This window comes from Scylla paramamosain, unplaced genomic scaffold, assembly GCF_035594125.1.
Source record: "Scylla paramamosain isolate STU-SP2022 unplaced genomic scaffold, ASM3559412v1 Contig97, whole genome shotgun sequence".
NCBI lineage: Eukaryota > Metazoa > Arthropoda > Malacostraca > Decapoda > Portunidae > Scylla > Scylla paramamosain.
Window position 1 is genome coordinate 127,501 of NW_026973762.1, and position 12,500 is coordinate 140,000.

Consider the following 12,500-nt stretch of genomic DNA (forward strand, 5'->3'; position numbering starts at 1 on the left):
CCTAACCTAAATTAACCTAACCTAACCTAACTTAACCTGACCTGACCTAATCTAACCTAACTTCGCCTTACTTGAATTACATTCAAGTATCGATCAGTCAGTGGAGCCGAGGCTTGCTGGTTTTTCCCATCCTTCACAACCCAACCGACACATATACACACACACACATTCTCTCTCTCTCTCTCTCTCTCTCTCTCTCTCTCTCTCTCTCTCTCTCTCTCTCTCTCTCTCTCTCTCTCTCTCTCTCTCTCTCTCTCTCTCTAACTCCCTTCGTGATTTCTGGCATCTAGCCAAAAAGTATCTCCAATAACTTTGCTGCTTCTTCTTTCCCTACTCTATTTCAACCAGATGGCACCACTGCTATCGCATCTATTTCTAAAGCTGAAATCTTTGCTCAAACCTTTGCTAAAAATTCTACATTGGACGATTCTGGGCTTGTTCCTCCCTCTCCTCCACCCTCTGACAACTTCATGCCACCTATTAAAATTCTTCGCAATGATGTTTTCCATGCCCTCGCTGGCCTAAACCCTCGGAAGGCTTATGGACCGGATGGGGTCCCTCCTATTGTTCTCCGAAACAATGCCTCCATGCTTGCACCTTGCCTATTCAAATTCTTTCAGCTCTGTCTGTCAACACTACCTTTCCTTCTTGCTGGAAGTTTACTTACATTCAACCTGTTCCTAAAAAGGGTGACCGTTCTAATCCCTCAAACTACCATCCTATTGCTTTAATTTCCTGCCTATCTAAAGTTTTTGAATCTATCTTCAACAGGAAGATTCTTAAACATCTATCACTCCACAACCTTCTATCTGATCGCCAGTATGGGTTCCGTCAAGGCCGCTCTACTGGTGATCTTCTGGCTTTCCTTACTGAGTCTTGGTCATCCTCTTTTAGAGATTTTGGTGAAACTTTTGCTGTTGCCTTGGACATAATTATCAAAAGCTTTTGATAGAGTCTGGCACAAAGCTTTGATTTCCAAACTACCCTCCTACGGTTTCTATCCTTCTCTCTGTTTACTTCATCTCAAGTTTCCTTTTTGACCGTTCTATTGCTGCTGTGGTAGACGGTCACTGTTCTTCTCCTAAATCAATTAACAGTGGTGTTCCTCAGGGTTCTGTCCTGTCACCCACTCTCTTCTTATTATTCATTAATGATCTTCTAAACCAAACTTCTTGTCCTATCCACTCCTACGCTGAAGATACCACCCTGCACTTTTCCACGTCTTTTCATAGACGTCCAACCCTTCAGGAGGTAAACATATCACGCAGGGAAGCCACAGAACGCCTGACTTCTGATCTTTCTAAAATTTCTCATTGGGGCAGAACAAACTTGATATTGTTCAATGCCTCAAAAAATCAATTCCTCCATCTATCAACTCGACACAACCTTCCAGACAACTATCCCCTCTTCTTCAATGACACTCAACTGTCCCCCTCTTCTACATTGAACATCCTCGGTCTGTCCTTTACTTATAATCTGAACTGGAAACTTCACATCTCATCTCTAGCTAAAACAGCTTTTATGAAGTTAGGTGTTCTGAGACGTCTCCGCCAGTTTTTCTCACCCCCCCAGCTGCTAACTCTGTACAAGGGCCTTATCCGTCCATGTATGGAGTATGCTTCACATGTCTGAGGGGGGTTCCACTCATACTGCTTTTCTAGACAGGGTGGAATCAAAAGCTTTTCGTCTCATCAACTCCTCTCCTCTAACTGACTGTCTTCAGCTTCTCTCTCACCGCCGCAATGTTGCATATCTAGCTGTCTTCTACCGCTATTTTCATGCTAACTGCTCTTCTGATCTTGCTAACTGCATGCCTACCCTCCTTCCGTGGCCTCGCTGCACAAGACTTTCTTCTTTCTCTCACCTCTATTCTGTCCACTTCTCTAACGCAAGAGTTAACTAGTATTCTCAATCATTCATCCCTTTCTCTGGTAAACTCTGGAACTCCCTGCCTGCTTCCGTATTTCCACCTTCCTATGACTTGAATTCCTTCAAGAGGGAGGTTTCAAGACACTTATTCATCATTTTTTGACCACTGCTTTGACCCCTGTATGGGACTGGCATTTCAGTGGGCATTTTTTTTATTACATTTTTGTTGCCCTTGGCCAGTGTCCTTCCTACATAAAAAAAAAAAAAAAATAGTAGTAGTAGTAGCAGTAGAAGTAGTAGTAGTAGTAGTAGTAGTAATGCTATTTTTCATATATTTAGTAATTTTTTTTTTTCATATTATTATTTATATTTATATTTTTTGTTTTGTTTTGACATTCATACGAATGCTATAAAGGTGAAGCATAGAAATTTATTTGATTAATTAATTAATTTATATATCTATTTATTTTGATTTTTTAAATTAATTAATTTATTTATTTTTATTATTATTATTTTTTTTTTTTATGTCTCTATGATAAGCAAAGCATTATAGAATTTATGAAAGCACATATCCTCTAGAGTCTTGCCCTACAAAAGATTCTGTAAAGTAAAAAATAAAGGGAATAAGTGTCAGTGACGTTTGATGAATAGAGGAAGGCGTGGCAGAAATTACCATAAAACGTATATAAATGAAAATTTATCTTCCTCGTATTTTCCAACTTGCGTTTGCTTCTTGAAAATTTAACTGGGTGGGTCATATAGCAGACATATTGTTCTTTCCTCCATTGTAGTTTGTTTCCAGCAAGCCCCCTAAATAAAGTTTGTTTTTTTTTTTTTTTTTTTTTTTTTTAAAGAAATGAGGAATTACATTCTAACGCTGATCACTGAGCGGAGCGTAGACGAGCTGCTATCCTCAAGGACGTTACCTCTCTCTCTCTCTCTCTCTCTCTAAATAAGACTTTAAATAAAAAGAATATATATATATATATATATATATATATATATATATATATATATATATATATATATATATATATATATATATATATATATATATATATATATATATATATATATATATATATATATATATTAAAAGACAATGAATATCCTCTGGGGAAGGGGTGACAATCCTTATTTAACCCTTAATTTCAGTTGAATTTTGACAAGTCTACGTTAAAATGTTTCCATTTTTCTGCAGTGATAAAGAAACGTAGAGGGTTAGCTAATATATTTAATTGTTAATTGTATCTTTTTTTCTTTCTTTTTTTCATTTATTCTTTTATTAATTTTTCTTTTCATTGCTTAATTATGCATTATGCCGACACTGCAGGTTACAATTGCAGATATTGCAAGTATTTTTGACACAATACAAGTACATCCAGCTAAACTATTGCTACAGTATAGAGAGAGTATTTCGATTACATACCTTATTCTTCATCTTCTTTTCTTCTTTTTTTTTTTTTAATAAATATAATAATAAATAAATAAGTAAATAGGTATTGTCAAATGAAATCGTCGAGATTACGCAGGGGTTTCGGGCAATACTTGGATGGGTGACTACACAAGCCTCATCTGTCTGAAAAAAAAAAAATAAATAAATAAAAAAAATAAGAATAAGAATAGGGAGAATGAACGAAAATTTTAAGTAATAAAGATAACAGTAAGAATTATTATAACAAGAATAAGAAAAATTACAATAAAGGAATATAAAAAAAAAGAAAGAAAGCATCCCATGTCTTTCTTCCTAATTGTCATAGAAGGGTGAATTCTTTTGTATATTTTCCAACATTTCCAATACAACGATATGAATGGGGGAAGAAAGAATAAGAATAATAGAAAGAAGGCCTCCCAACACCTAGTTCTCCGGTCTTGGCCAATTAGCTAACGGCGGGATCAGCGCAGTTAAGCAGGGGGTCCGGGAAGAACTTGGATGGGTGACCACAAAAGCCTCATCTCTCTGAGAATAGAAAAAAATAGCAATAAGAATGAGGAGAATGAACGAAAAACGAAAATAATAAAATAACAATAACAACTATAATAAAAAAAAGAAGATTAAGAATAAAAAGAACAAAAATAAGGGAAAAAAGTAATAATATATCTCTCTTGCTAATTGTCGTAGAATTATGAATGAAGGGTTAATTTTAGTGCATATTTTCCAACATTTTCAGCACAACAATGCAACAACAATACAGGAAAGAATAAGAATAAGAGAAATAAGCCCTCCCAACACCTTGTTCTCCGCTCTTGACCAATCAGCTGACGGCGGGATCAGCAAGGTTAAGCAGGGGGTCCGGGCAGAACTTGGATGGGTGACCGCACAAGCCTCATCTCTCTAAAAGTAGGATAAATAAGAATAAGATAAGGAAGAATAATAAAAAAAAATGAAAATAATAAAGATAACAATATTAATTATGACAAGAATAAGAAAAAAATAGAATAAAAAGAATGAAAAAAATAAGAATATCACAACTTTCTTGCTAATTGTCTTAGAATTTTAAATGACATGTCAGTTCTGCTGTATATTTTCCAAGATTTGTTATGAATGAGGGAAGAAAGAATAAGAATAAGAATAAGAATAAGAACAAAATGAATTAGACTAACAATAATGATCACATCTTTCATGCGGTGACTGCGTGGGCGATGAGCCTCACTGGACGTTTCTGACCAATCACAAGGCAGGGTTGGAGTCGTCGGGCCCACCCGATTCATATATAAAGGGATTTTGTGGGAAGCGCGGGCAGACTCAGCTGAGTGTTCGTTGTGAGTTGTTGTTACCACAACTATGGCACGTACCAAGCAAACGGCTCGCAAGTCCACTGGTGGCAAGGCGCCCCGCAAGCAGCTTGCTACAAAGGCAGCTCGCAAGTCTGCTCCAGCCACTGGAGGTGTCAAGAAACCCCACCGTTACAGGCCTGGAACCGTTGCTCTCCGTGAGATCCGCCGTTATCAGAAGAGCACTGAGCTGCTTATCAGGAAACTGCCTTTCCAGCGCCTGGTGCGTGAAATTGCTCAGGATTTCAAGACTGACCTCCGCTTCCAGTCCTCTGCTGTCATGGCTCTCCAGGAAGCTTCCGAGGCTTACCTCGTGGGTCTGTTTGAGGATACCAACCTGTGCGCCATCCATGCCAAGCGCGTGACTATCATGCCAAAGGACATCCAACTGGCTCGTCGCATCCGTGGCGAGCGTGCCTAAGAAGTCATCCACGAATGATCTTCATAACAGCAATATCTAGGCCCTTTTTAGGGCCAAACATCTCTTTCATTAAAGAATTTTCATAGACAATCTGTTTGGTTTTGTGGAAGAAAATATTTATTTTCCATCTTTCAGTATCAGGTATCGACTTTCAACTCAATATCCTTCCCCCCTTTTTTTTTTTTTATATTATTATTATTATTCCCTCTTCCATGGCCATATCTCTTTCACTTGGGAGAATTTTTATCTTTCTTTATCTCTATTTTTTTTTTATCTTTTCTTTATCTCCACAGAATAATAATCACGATAATAATAAGCATAATAATAATAATAATAATAATAATAATAATAATAATAATAATAATGATACAATAATTATTATAATAATAATCATAATAAAAACAACAATATTAATATTATTAATAATGATAATAATAATAATAATAATAATAATAATAATAATAATAATAATAAAAATAATAATAATAATAATATTAATAATAATAACAATAATTATAATAATAATGCATTTGTCTATATCGTATCTTTTTTCCTTTTCAAGTGTGGCTCCAATGGAGCCGGGTATTATTTTATACTGGCAGCAGTATACTGGCCGCCTGTTTACTTGGAGGAGGTATACTTGGTAACAGCCTTGGTGCCTTCAGAAACAGCGTGTTTTGCCAGTTCACCAGGCAGAAGAAGACGGACAGCGGTCTGGATTTCCCGGCTGGTGATGGTGGAGCGCTTGTTATAGTGTGCCAGGCGGGATGCCTCGGCAGCGATGCGCTCGAAAATGTCATTCACGAACGAGTTCATGATTGACATGGCCTTGGAGGACACGCCAGTGTCTGGGTGGACTTGCTTGAGCACCTTGTAGATGTAGATGGAGTAGCTCTCCTTCCTCCTGCGCTTCTTCTTCTTGTCGCCCTTGGCAATGGCCTTCTGTGCCTTGCCAGCTTTCTTGGCAGCCTTTCCTGATGCTTTGGGAGGCATAGTGTCGCCGTACTGCTGTGAGAACGAGTGTGCGTTTTCAAGTTTCAAGTTTCAAGTTTTTATTTAGAAAAAGGGGGGTGTTACAAGAAGGGGCAGTGTGTGTACCAAGACTGGTACACAGGGAAGAAAAAGTGAGGAGAAATAGAAGTACAGTGGGAGAAAAAAAGTTGCCGGGCGGTCAGGCTTGCTACTGTAAAGTAATGAGTGTCACAGGGCAGTACAAGAGCGATTTGTAGGGTGGAAACCGGAGTCCCCGGAGGAAAACCACCCGCACTGCTGTGAGATAGAATAGAGTGGGGGAGGGTTACATATAATATTTACATAACATTTACAAGTACGTTGCAATGACATAAAATATTTACAGAACATGAGTTCTTGGTGGAAACCTGAGTTAGCAGGTGAGTCGTAAAGGGCAACTAGAAGACACACATAAAGTAGATTGTTTGGAGAAGGCGGTGCAAGAAGAGGATGGTAAGAGAGATGCACTAGCTTAAGAGAGGTGAAGTTAGGGGGACGAAGGTAGAAGGGAGGAAACATCGAGAGGAGGAAAAAAGAATGCAGAGGGACACAGTAGAACCGTTAAGGAGTACATAATGCTTAAGAAGAAATAAGACACGAGGGAGCAAAAATTGTCACAATAGCTTGTACAAAATAAACATGAGAGTCAAATGCAGAGGGACACAGTAGAAACGTTAAGGAGTACATAATGCTTAAGAAGAAATAAGACACGAGGGAGCAAAAATCGTCACAATATCACGTACAAAATAAACATGAGAGTCACAGAACACGCGTGGATGTTCACTGTGCACTGTAACGATACACTCGATTATTTCGGGAGTCCTGCGACGGGGGAGAGGGTGGTGGGCAGGTGTCTTGGGCGCGGGTCGATGTCGGAGGTTCTAGGAGTCGCTGTCGGTGGTTCGGGGGGGAGTTCAAAGGGGAGGCCTTCGGCGACGCCTGCGGCGCCGTCAGCCCCAGCCAACCCCTCAGCTGTGCGTTTCCCGAACTCGGTCCCGCTGCCGGGGGCTGAGCAGGCTACCCCGGAGGACGATTACCCCTCGCCAGGACGTCGGCCGGTCCCTCGGCGACTCGGGGCGCGGGGGGGCGAGGGGAAGTTCGCGATGCTGGAACCACCACTGGGTATGCCGTCGGTGTCGCCGGGGGCGTCATCAGGCCTGGCAGATCTCTTAGTGGCTAGCTGCAGTCCACCACTGTCGTCACGGTACCTCTACTCTCAGAAGGAGAAGGACAGATGCTCGCTCTCTCTCAGTCAGCAGTCGGTGATGATAATGGCGTGATCTGCGGACAAATTATCTAGCAGTAAAAGAGTGCTTGGGGGGAGAGTGACTAATTTCTAGTAGTGATACAGGTAGATTGTGAATTTAATAGGGGAATGAGTTACGGAAATATAACATTCACCTGTATCGGGGTTCGGGAGGCGGGTCTTGCACTCGGCGAAGACTCCTGGGGAACCCGGCGTGTTCCCGGGGTAGAGCCTCGTCGTGCTGTGTCCTCAGCGCCTGGAACTGATCCCATTCCTCGGCATCCATCTGTTCCCAAACCCTGGCGGCCATATCGTGAAGGCGGACGTTCAGGGCTGGGAGGGATGCGGCTTCGTGAAGAGCAGCCGAGGTGACAAAGTCGTCCCATCTGGTGCCGAAGGCGAACCTCAGGGCGTTGTTCTGGACCCGCTGAAGCTTGCTGATGGCTGTTTTAGAGAGAGCATGCAAGGGAATAGGTGGATAAGTTAGAATGGGCAAAATCAAAGCCTTTATTAGGTGGAGCTTGAGACCAGTGGTCAGATCCCTGAAGCGGTACAGCCTGGTGAGGGCCGACTTCGCTTTTGCCACTCTCTGGGACACGTGTGAAGTGTACCCAGTTGTGGATATGGAGAGCCCCAGGAGGGTGCCCCTGGGGCTAAACTCAACCTCATCCCCATCCACTAGCAGTGGGGCGGGGGTCTTTGTGGCGAGGGGGACGACCTTAAACTTGGCCAGGTTTGTCCTGATCCTCCACTCCCTCTCGAAGGCATTGATGCGGGCGATCTCTCTGGCAGTGCGGGCGTTCGTCATCAAGCTGGAGCGACCTGGGTGGAAAATAATCTGGGAGACATCGTCAGCATACAGTAAATTGATACCAGCCTCTGAGGCTGGACAATCGCTGGTATAAATGCTGTACAGGGTGGGCGACAGCACACTGCCCTGCGGAACTCCTGTGGCGAGGGGAAAAGCTGGACCGAGGTGGCCCCCTACCCTCACCCTCGCCGTCCTGTCGTCCAGGAAGTCACAGAGAAGGCGCTCAACCGGTGCAGGCAGCCCCAGGTGAAGGAGCTTGTACTTCAGCCCAAGGTGCCAGACACGGTCAAACGCCTTACTCACGTCCCGCAGCACCAAGTTACAGCGGTACCTATTGGCCTGGTGTATGGCGATGGTCTCGGTTGCCAGAGCGATGGCATGGACAGTGCCCCTGCCGCTCCGGAAACCATACTGCGCTGGGTGTAGATGGTTTCCCGTCTCCAGATAGGTGCGCAGCCGAGCGGAGACAACCCTCTCCAGCAGCTTCCCCGGTACCTCCAGCAGGGAGATGGGGCGGTAGTTCTCCGGACGAGTCGGAGTCTTGCCGGCCTTAGGAATCATCCTCATCTCCGCCTGCTTGAATCCGTCCGGGAAATATCCTGCTGAGAGCGCCGCATTGAAGATTGCCCTTAATCTGGCTAGCGCCGAAGCTGGAAGATAAGAGAGTATAGTCTTGTTTATCTTGCTGCCGCCAGGGCTAGTCGGCTTGCCACATTTGATCGCGGCAGCCATCTCCTGAGCGGAAATAAAACAGTCCAGTGGGGAGGTACCTGTGAGACGGGCAGGATCAGCAGAGTCGAACGGGTAGGTTCTGTACACGGCATGTGCCATGTAATCCAGCACATGGTCATTGTCGTCAAAGTCGTCGTCGTAGTCCTCTCTGTACACACGGTCCCAAATGGACGTGAAAAGGTGTTCTTTTTCCTCGTTCGTGAACTTCTTGTCACCTGTAATGTCTATTAGGTACGCGTCTGGTCCTGTCGTTCTACCTGAGAGACACTTGATTTCTCTCCAAAACTTCCTGGGATCACGGTGGTTGGCAGCTAAGCTTGCCAACTTCCTCCCCCAGTGCGTCCTAGCTTCTGTTTGTCGCGAGTCGTGCAGTATAGCTTTAACATGTCTGTACTGCCTGTACTCATCGTAAGTCCAGCCTCTCTGGCTCGCTCTGTCACGTAGCGCCTGGAATTGAATCCGCAGCAGCTGCGTCGTTCGGGAGGGTCTTGGGGCGGACCTAATTTTGTGGGAGGTCAGGGGTATGTGTCTGTCAGCAGTGGTCTTGACTGTGGTCATCCATGTCTCTAGTGCTGCGTCAATGTCCTCCAGGGTGCCGTAGGTCACGTCTGGTAGGTCTGTCATCTGTAGGGCGTCGTCCTCAGAAAACGCGTCCCAGTTTACTCTTTTATAGTTATACCTCCTGACACTAGGGATGAGGAGCGGGGAGGTGGAAATATCGAGGATAGTAGGTATGTGGTCACTAGTCGTCAGAGGTCCAGGCGTGAAGGAGTAATGAAGAAAATTCACCCTGTTAGTTAGAGCTATGTCAGGAGTTGAGGCAGTCCGAAAATCAAAGTAGGTGGGAAAGAAAGGGCCGATATGGAGTGCAGTCTGTCGTCGAAGATAGTCTACTATGTCTCTCCCTACCTGGTTGGAAGTAGTGTATCCTAAATAGGGATGTCGGGCGTTCAAGTCCCCGACAAGGAAAACAGGTGTCTGTCTGCGGAGGAGTCGGAGGAAGTCAGGATGGGGAAGGTAAGGTCTGCGGGGAGGGAGGTAGCTGGTGGCAATAAGGAGGGGTCCGTCTATTGTTTCAATTTCGATAGCTAACGTCTCCGACAAAAAGTCGCCATGGACTTTGTGTCGTGTGTGAGACTTTATAGCAATTGCCACTCCGTCATTTATTTCGTTACTGACGTTCTGTTGGTATATCCTAAATCCAGGGATCTTAAGTCTAGTCTCGTCGCGCAGTCCGTGGCTGTTGATGAGAACAACGTCAGGGTCAAATTGTCTATATGTGTTAGTAAGGTCAAACTTACGTGTGTCCCAATGGAGTACATTGTGCTGGATTACTCGGAGACGGGGCATTATTCGCGTGTTACAGACAGCCTACCGGGGAGTAAGTCCGCCACAATTTGCCGGGGAGCCTTCTTTGCGCGTTCGTGGTCTTCGGTGGAGTAGACGGTCCAGTCCGTGAGGGAGTCTAGGTTCTCCTTCACGTGGTCTAAGACCGCTTCCTCCGCTCCTGAAGGCCCAGTGTGGCAGAGTACCAGTGCCCCATGACGGAGAGCATGGTTGAACTCCCTCCGGGTGTTGGGGGTCTTCCTCTTATCTGTCTTGGCCATGAAGCCAAACCTGATGACCTCGACGTCGTTTTGCTGGTCGTCCTCGTCCTCAGAGTCCTCTGAGGCTGAGGAGGCAGCGGAAGCGGAGTCTTCTGTGGCGCCTTGGGCGGTGGTGGAAGGTGTGGAGACTGGAGGTGCTGTGGGAGCGGCCAGGGAGGTCGCAAGGGAGACAGCCCTGGCGAAGGCATCCGGAGCTTGAAGAGGTGGCGGTGGAGGAAGCTTCACGTTGGGCAGACCATTCTCGGCAAGACTCGCTGAGAGAGTCTGTTGGAAGCACCCTGGAGAGGCCACATTGGAAAGATGTGCGTGAAGCAAGCACATCAATCCGGTCAGCGACTTGGTGGGGTCGATAGGTCCAAGGTTGGGGGGTTGGGGTGTGGCCGGGAGCGAGGCAGACGTCGTCTGAGCGAATGATACGCCTGGCTTGGTGCGAGCCTGGCGCATCGCCTCCTCCTTCTTCTTCAGGGCCTCCTTGCGGGTGGGACACCGCATGGCTCTGGCGCTGTGGTCCCCTCCGCAGTTGAGGCATGATTTTGTTGTGGCAGAACAGTTCCTGAAGGTGTGTTCCCGGCTGCCGCACTCAGAACACCGGACGTAATCCGCTGGGTGGGGGCAGCTCCTGGTGTGGTGTTCTTCCACGGCGTTGCACCTATTACAGGTCAGGAGAGGTGTGTATGTCTCCTGCCGCAACTGGTGCCCTGGCACGTGGATACAAAAAAGGTGCAAGCCTTCTGTCAGAGCCTTCGTGGCCATATCTGCACGCGTGAAGGTTATCTTCATGGTGGGTGAGCGAGGGAACTTGAAAACACCCTCCACGGCGGCCCAATCATGCTGGCTTCCTACTTCGTCGGCGATTTCCTCCGCCGTGTGCTCATATATAAGTTCGTCCAGTCCTGAGCAGATCACCGTGCGCTGTGCTCGGAGCTCAGGGGGCAACAGGGGGGTGAATCCATCACCAGACAGTCGAGCAGGCATGCCATCCTGGAAGATAGCATCGGCGTCCTTGTCTGTGGGTGTGAGAACCACCACAGCGTCACTGGCCGGTATAAGCCTAGTAACCTTGATGGTCGGGGCCAGGAGGGCGAGGAGGCGCCGGCGCACCCCAATGTCTCTGGGGTTGGGGTGTTTTATTCTGACTCGGCCCATGATGCCGGTCAGAGCCTGCGCAGCAGCCGCCTAAAAACGGGCTGGTCACCCATGCCCCGTGGCGAGGATTCCTTACGCCGGGGCACAGCACTGCACACTTGGTGTGCACTAACGCAGCCGGAGCTGCGTAAGAAGCACTGCACTGGGCACACAACACTAATACTTCACCAAGGTCTTGCTGCACAGCACTAACACACACACTGTTGGGGCTAATCCTAGGCACTGGGGGGAGCGGGCGGTCACCCGTCCAGCGCCTGACCGGAGTCGAAGCTTAACCCTGCATACGCACACTCGGGAGAACACTGCACTGGGGGCACACTTCACTTCACTACACAGACACTCGCTCACTTCGCAAACACTTCACTACAGTTTATCCATGCAAAACAATACACCCGCACTGTATGGAATGTCCTGGATGCTGGGGCATTCTATGGAGGGAGCACAACACTGGGGAACACTGTTGGTACACTGGGGAACACTGAAGCGAAAGACCGCTGAAGAGCAAACACTGTGCACTGGAGTTTGAGTCCAGGTCGCTGAAGGAATAAATCCGGAGCACTGGGGGTCGTGGAGTGTTTCTTGGTGGAGGAGGAAGGAAACCTGGATATCAGGGTCGCAGAGGCGCAGCGATGTGCCCAAGTGAAGCCTGAGCACTGCAGAGATGAACCCTGCCTCTCCCGCACTCAGTCACGCACTGAGTCAAGTGGAAGAGATGTGTGTAGTCTTCACTCCACGAGGTCTAGTTGCCTAGTGAGCCGCACAAGGCTGAAAGTGGGGCGGGCGGCCGGTCGCTGATTGGCTGAAAGCAATGCTCTCAGCCGAGTGCGAACAGCAAGAGGACTGGCCGAGGATTGTTCTTGTCCTACGGACAAGAACAGCTGG